Source organism: Danio rerio, chromosome 7 (assembly GCF_049306965.1).
Source record: "Danio rerio strain Tuebingen ecotype United States chromosome 7, GRCz12tu, whole genome shotgun sequence".
NCBI lineage: Eukaryota > Metazoa > Chordata > Actinopteri > Cypriniformes > Danionidae > Danio > Danio rerio.
Window position 1 is genome coordinate 44,028,139 of NC_133182.1, and position 7,474 is coordinate 44,035,612.

Here is a 7,474-nt window from a genome sequence, read left to right on the forward strand (position 1 = left end):
TAAAACGTGAATTTAATAGGGACACTTACTTCATGAGAACCTGCAGAGTGGTGCTAATCTACCTTCATGTGTACATAGATAATACATGCTATGCAAGGCAACAAATCTATGTAAAACATAGATCATGTCATGTTTATTTTTTCAGTTCATTTTTTTTTCTATAGCGCTTTTACAATGTCGATTGTGTCAAAGCCACTTAACATAGAAGTTCTAGTAACGTCCAGATTTCAGAGGTGAAGTTTAGTTTAAGTCAGTTCAGTGTGGTATAAGTTTCACTGCTGAACGTTCAAACAATAAAGAGCGAATTAATAGATGCGCTGCTGCACAAGTCTCAATCCAAGCAAGCCAGTAGTGAGGAAAATAAAAACTCCAACTGACGAAGTAAAAAAAAAAAAAAAAAAAAAAAAACTTGAGAGAAACCAGTCGCTGTTGGGCAGGACTATTTCTTTATTATTTACTATTTCTAGTTTAGGCCCCAGAGGCTGGAGAACGCTGGACATCCATTGTGAAGAAGCTGCAGGTGTGAGTGGGTCACTGGCATGTGATCAGGTTGGCTCACAGGATAAATGGGGGGACTTATCTGTCACTGTGGTCTTTTAAGAATCAGTCTCATGCACTTCACTCCTCCATAACGACCACAGCATCAGCTCAGGATACGGCCTGGTCTAGGATTATGGATACCTTGGCATAATTTCTCCACAGGGCTAGACAATAACAATTTATTTGAAGGGGGTGTTTATAAGACTGTCATGAAACTTTTTCTTAAAATGACATGACCCAGAATGTGAATATGAACAGAGTTTACATTCATGCTGATGACAATGATTTCATTAACTGTCATTTAGTCAGGTATGTCAGTTTAAATGCAAAGATGACATTGTTTGAGATGCCTTTGTTATGACAACTTGACATTATCAGGGCAACATAACTTGTCATAAACAGTGTTGTGCTAGTTACTGAAAAATAGTAACTAGTTGCAGTTACTTCATTCAAAAAGTCTCAACTCGACTACCAACATCAAAAAGTAATGCATTACTGTTAAAAGTAATTTATGAGTTACTTTTCCAAAGAACATTTTTAATGCTCCCATTAATGCCCTTGTAACGTCACTTCAGTGCTGCATGGAGAATACACTGTTGATCAACTTCAGTTTAATTTTTTTTTGCATTCTCACAACTAAAACACAAGACGGAGTTAAACAAAAAGTAAGTGTGTATATATATATATATATATATATATATATATATATATATATATATATATATATATATATATATATATATATATATATATATATATATATATATATATATACTTGTGATATATACAGTCGAAGTCTGAATTATTAGCCCCCTTTGATTTTTTTATTTATTTTTCTTTTTAAAATATTTCCCTAATGATGTTTAACAGAGCAAGGAAATTTTGATAGTATGTCTCATAATATTTTTTTTTCCTCTGAACAAAGTCTTATTTTTTTTATTTCGGCTAGAATAAAAGCAGTTTTAAATTTTTTATGAACCATTTTAAGGTCAAAATTATTAGTCCCTTTAGGCTATTTTTTTTCAGAGAACAGAACAGACCATCATTATAAAATAACTTGCCTAATTACCCCAACCTGCCTAGTTAAACTAATTAACCTAATTAAGCCTTTAAATTTAAGCTGTATAGAAGTGTTTTGTAAAATATCTAGTCAAATATTATTTACTGACATCATGGCAAAAAATAAAATAAATCAGTTTTAAGAATGAGTTATTAAACTATTATATTTAGAAATGTGTTGAGAAAATCTTCTCTCTGGTCAACAGAAATTGGGGAAAAAATAAACAGGGGGCTAATAATTCTGACTTCAACTGTATGTATGTATATATATATATATATATATATATATATATATATATATATATATATATATATATATATAAAATTTTAGAAACAAAAATGATCAAACAAAAGTTGCTTAAGCATCACAAAATTTGTTGTATTTAACCCTTAAACATGTTCCTTCACAGCTTGAGTATAAAAACTAACCAAGTAATCTGAATTATCATATAGAATTATTTTAGTGAAACTCAGCACCAAAAACTGCTATTATAGACAACCAAAAACTTGATGCATTTTAAACCAAACAAAAACATAACAGCTGCTCAAAAATTTAATCTATGAGCAATTTTTAAACTAACCACATATTAAACGTTGTTTGTCAACAACTTATGGAAAGTAAGCTGTGTATATTCAAAGTGCAAAATCTGCTGTTGCATGACAGCTATAAAAATGCAAAACACTAAAAATAAATCAGAGCATTTTTCTGAGCAATACAACACTATACACTACAATACTATACAAAATGTGTCACTGTATCAACTAAACTAATCAATTTTGTTATAGAGATAACAAATGTGTGCTTATTTATTTGAAACAACAAACATAGTAGTATTAGTCATAGAAATTAAAAATAGTAACTTTAATAGTCTCTCTGTCTCTAGCACGCGCATACTTGGTCTACCTCGCGCACATTCAGTCTCTCTTACGACCACATTTGGCCTCTCGTGCTTGCACCCGGTCTCTCTCGTGTGCACACTTTGCTGTTTGTCCAGTCTGACTCCTCATACACAACGCGTCTTCTTTATGGTGGTTGGTTGATATCCATCAATCCCACAATGCGTTGATGCTTTTAACAGGAAGATGTTGGCTAGACTGCAGCCAAAATGATTTAACTCATCAAATAACGGACAAATGCATCATATAGTAATGATAACGGAGTTAATATATTTTAAAAGTATTAGTTACTATCAAAAGTCAAAAGTTACAGTAACGCATTACTATTAACGTGTATTGCCCAACACTGGTCATAAATCTGTCATAAACATGATTGTCACGGGATCATTATAAATGTGTCATGAATTATATAACAGCATCAATGATATTTTAGTCTTGAACTCAACTACATTGGTACAAATTAAATGTCAATAAATTGTCATTTAACATAAAATCATTTTACAGAATATTGACACTTTTACTGAGAAATTTGAATGACAAATTAATTTTATAATGGTCTTATGACAAGCATGTTTATGACAAGTTATATTGTCTTGGTAATGTCAAGTTGTCATAAAGACATCTCAAACAATGTCATATTTGCATTTTAAATGACATAACTGAGTGAATGACACTTAATGACGGATGTCATAAGAATGAATAGAATATCCTTCATATTCATGGCGTGTCATGTCATGATTAGAAAGGTGTAATTCTTTAAGTAATGTTACCAAAAGAACATGTCCTGCTGCCACTGAACAACTGCACTTCTAAGGTTCCCTCTTGTCCCTAATTTTTTTTGGTTCTTTTATCTTTGCTTTAAGTCATACTTCTCATTCAATGTATCACTTATCGAGACCAATTTGAAAGTCCTGACAATGTTTTGATTTCAAAGGAGAATGAAATACTTGCCGGGCCTTATAACTCAAACTTTTAATCTACTATGGAAATAATTGCACTAATATTGGGCTGATCTCTCTGAAAGCCGGTCTGCCAAATCACATAACGGGTTTGACAAAAAAAGCAATTAAGGTTCATTGAAACATGTAATTTAATCAGTCAGAAATTGATGTTTTTGATGGGTAAGACATAATTACCTTTCTCGCCCCTTCTATTTAAGGTGTTTTCTATAGAGCCTAAACATGTATAAGCCTAGCGAATTTGTGGGTTGATGCCATAATTATGCGGAAAATGTGCTATATTTGGGGCTGGACTGACAGCATAATTACGGCCACAAATTCTGCTGTGGAAAAAGGCATTCAGACTGGCTGTTGCTGCAGCCACAATTATTTCCTTTGTGACATATTGATGTTCCTGTAAGGAAATACAGCGGATAAGACAAAGCTAAAGAGCAAGTTGTTTCATTGCTGTTTAAATGAGAATTCAGCTCCCACAGTCTGCCTCAATTAGAACTGTCCTACAACAATCTAAACAGTTTGCCCTCTCTTGTCCAACTAGTCATAATGTCGATTCCTCACAAATTACAACAAATCATCAGGAAACTTGCAAAGAATGCCAATACGTAAAGAATGGCTTAATTATATTCCATTTGTAGTCCTGACAGACTTGCATTAGCGATCATGACAGCTGGGCAAAGCTTGGTTGGATACCACTTTTTCTGTTAAACAGCAGGCATTTTATTTTGCTCCACATTTCGATACTGTTTTGACAGCTTCTTATTATATTGTTAATACTATCTCTTTGTTCTGTGATGGGCCTGCTGAAAATAGTAAAAAATAAACAACACATTTTTGTCAACAAATATTTAGTTCAAATGGATTGTTCACCCAAGCATAGGATTTGCTGTTAATGTACTAACCCTGCAATAAAACATGATGTAAATGACTTTCTTTTTTCAGTAGTAAATTAAAGAGAAAGAGTAAAGAAAAATGCTGTACACAGAGTCAAACAAGACATACACTAACCAGCCACATTATTAGGTACACTTGTCCAACTGCTTGTTAACGCAAATTTCTAATCAGTCAATCGCAGAAATTCAATGCATTTAGGCTTGTAGACATGGTAGTTTACATGGTAGACTCTTAATTAGAGTATCGTCTTTATCGTATTAAAATCGGATTATTGGTGTCTATGCAAACAAAGTCAGTGACTTCAAATGTGAAATCAGTCTTCCAGATGTAAATCCTCATTGGATGTGTGTATGTGTATGTCATCACGATCTCTTGCTTCATATGAGAATGACAATCGTGACTGCTGTAGTTCTTACAGTTGCATTATTTTTTGGTATTTATGGTATTTATCTTCAAGAAATCACAGAATGCAACGATATCATGTTATCATAACTATAATGTGACAATAAGCTCATAAGCTGTGCTGTGCATTTACACTGTGGCCATAGTCATCTATAAACACACACACACACAAAAACAACATTATACCAGACACTGTAAAAAGGTCATTCCCAGCCTTTTCTGACAGGAGATTCCAGTCTCATTAGCCCCTTTTACAGTGATACTGGTAAATATCTAGGAAATTTCCGGAATGGCTATACCGTAAAAAAATGTAAAAAAAAAAAAAAAAAAAAGATTTTCACACAGGCAAGTTTGTTCCTGATTTTTTTTTCTGGAAAAGACCGTCCACACATCTATTCTAAAAGACTGGTTAAGTCTGACATTATTAACCAGAAATGAGCTCTAAATGGCTGCGTTTGCATTTGTAAACATAGAAGGGGTCTGGCTTTTGTTTATGGTTTCACTCTAATTTAAAGCTTTAGCATTCATGCAGCTGCTTTTCTCCCAGAGACAACCAAAGGCAGAAGCGCCAACAGCAGCTAAATTACCAATTCTGCTTTTGTAAATTTTGTGGATGGATAAGTATTGTGAACAACTTCAATGAAAACATGTGGAGAAACACTTTCACAAGATGCAGATCATATGTGTGTGCTGGCGTATACCGGAGAACTTCTTCACGTGCACACGTGTCAAGCAACAGAAGCAAAGCTTGAAGATTAACTAACATTCGTTTATCAGAAGCATTTTATCAAAAATGTTTTACAGAGCTGGCATTCTGAAGGAACAGAGAAACATTGTCTGACTAACATCTAGAAGCTAAATATGTCTGGAAAAATTTCAAAGCCTTTTTTTATAAACAGCGCTGATGTGATGCTTCTGAATGTTCTGGTTTGCTGGAGTAGATGTCTCATGTCATCGCATTCTAAACGTGAGCGCGTTTTTCTGTCAATTTTCCTTGTGCGTTCTGTAGCATGAAATTAGCTCATTTTATGAATATTAATAATCAACAATAACGGTTTATTCTTAATTATTAATATTCCGGCTTAAGCTTCAGTCAGTTTGGTCAAACAAACATATGATTGTAAATGATCATGCTGAGCGGATTCCCAGATTATGAATATTAATTATCAACAATAACGAATTATTATTAATCATTAATATTCCGGATCACTTTATTGTTAATTTGACCAAACGAACACAAGCAGAGCCGCCGCTCTTCCGAGCGGACACTGTAATCTATTCATTTAGAAAAAGGGAATTTAATTGCTACTTCTTGTGAAGTAGATTAATCATTCAAAAGTTTTAAACAACTTATAATAGCTAGGCAGGGGAATCTGTATTTCAGTGACATTTTCTCGTGAGGCAAACAATACAATTCATTTGATTATAATGGAATTTATCGACTAGTCAGACGTAACGAACAAACAAACGCACAAACATACATTTAACACAAAACAAAGGTAAACCACGTGGAGATATCAGGTCTATAGAACGTGTAACAGCAAAGAGAAATAGTAAAGCTAGAAAATATAGATTTCAGATTAAAGAGTGACAAAACTTTCAGTTCCACACGCACCATTACGGACCACCAAGGTTATAAAAAACACCTTTTTGATAAAAGGGGCACAGCTTAACCGCATAGCTAAAATCACCTGGTTTTTCATGTCTGGAGGTCTCTTTTATGCGTCTCTCTTCCGTCGTGATGAAACTACTCTTGATGTCCTTTGATGCGTGGAGTTTGTAATGCAGTTCGGACGAACACGATCGCAAACTTTAAACTGAATTTACTTTGCCGGAAAATAAAGAAAGCGTGGCGGGAAAAAGTCCATGCGGCTTAGAAAGCCACGTGTGGCCCGAGGGCCACCGTCAATGATGTTCCTTTTTGGGACGTTCTCTTTCTGCCCAGATGTTTGGGGGGAAGTGTGCTTATACCTGCGGGTCACGTGACAACCCGTACAGCATTCTGACCAATGATTTCAGGGGAAAGTTTGCGCGCGAACCTTCCTTTGTCTCTGGGCTGCGCGTATGCAAATTTGAGCGCCCGCCTAAAGCATGCGGACAGGCATTTAATACAGGGCTTTAAATAATAAAACAATGCGAGTTATGGTCTCGATCTATGCATCATGTGTTATAAAATGTCGAGGGCATTCTATTGACACCAAACACTCTACAAGTACATCACATAGTTCCCATATCCTTACATCATTGATGCTTTTAAAAAGGCCTGCAAGCGTGAATGTGTAGTCTATATCAGGTATTGTACTCATTACAAAAGTTAAATGAAATTAAACAAGAGATTTGGGTTATAAATGTCTTTGTTTAATTTTGAGGAATGTCTTGTCTGTGAGCAGAATGTTAGCTAAAGAGGTTTTTTTCCTTTTCTTATCTTATCTGTCACGTTCTTTTGAAGTAGGCAGAGAGTGGTTCTGTGAAGTCTCCCAGACTTGTTCACATGTCACCAGGGATTACCAAGCCAGACTTTTCGTCGCCAAGTGATTTTATTGTCCTGGCGATTCACCCAGATTGTTTTCTGGAATGTTAAATGGAATGTTTATTTCCAGAATGCAGGTTACAATATGTTACAGTTCACACATAGCAGCATTCCGACAAATTATCGCTAATGTTACAACTTCTCTTTTCGCAAAATTGCCAGAATAAATCTACCAATATTTTAAAAAAGGGCCTGT

At 34.5% G+C, this 7,474-nt stretch overlaps 1 long non-coding RNA gene across 3 annotated transcripts in view; it reads right to left on the reverse strand.

Moving 5' to 3' along the window:
• Positions 1–6,690, reverse strand: part of LOC110439941 (uncharacterized) — a 45,721-nt gene extending 39,031 nt beyond the window's left edge. For all 3 annotated transcript variants that reach the window (XR_011016350.2, XR_011016351.2, XR_002459249.3), the window contains exon 1: positions 6,440–6,690. This is a non-coding gene — a long non-coding RNA (uncharacterized lncRNA). The remainder of the gene's footprint in view (positions 1–6,439) is intronic.
• Between the last annotated feature and the right edge of the window lie 784 nt (positions 6,691–7,474).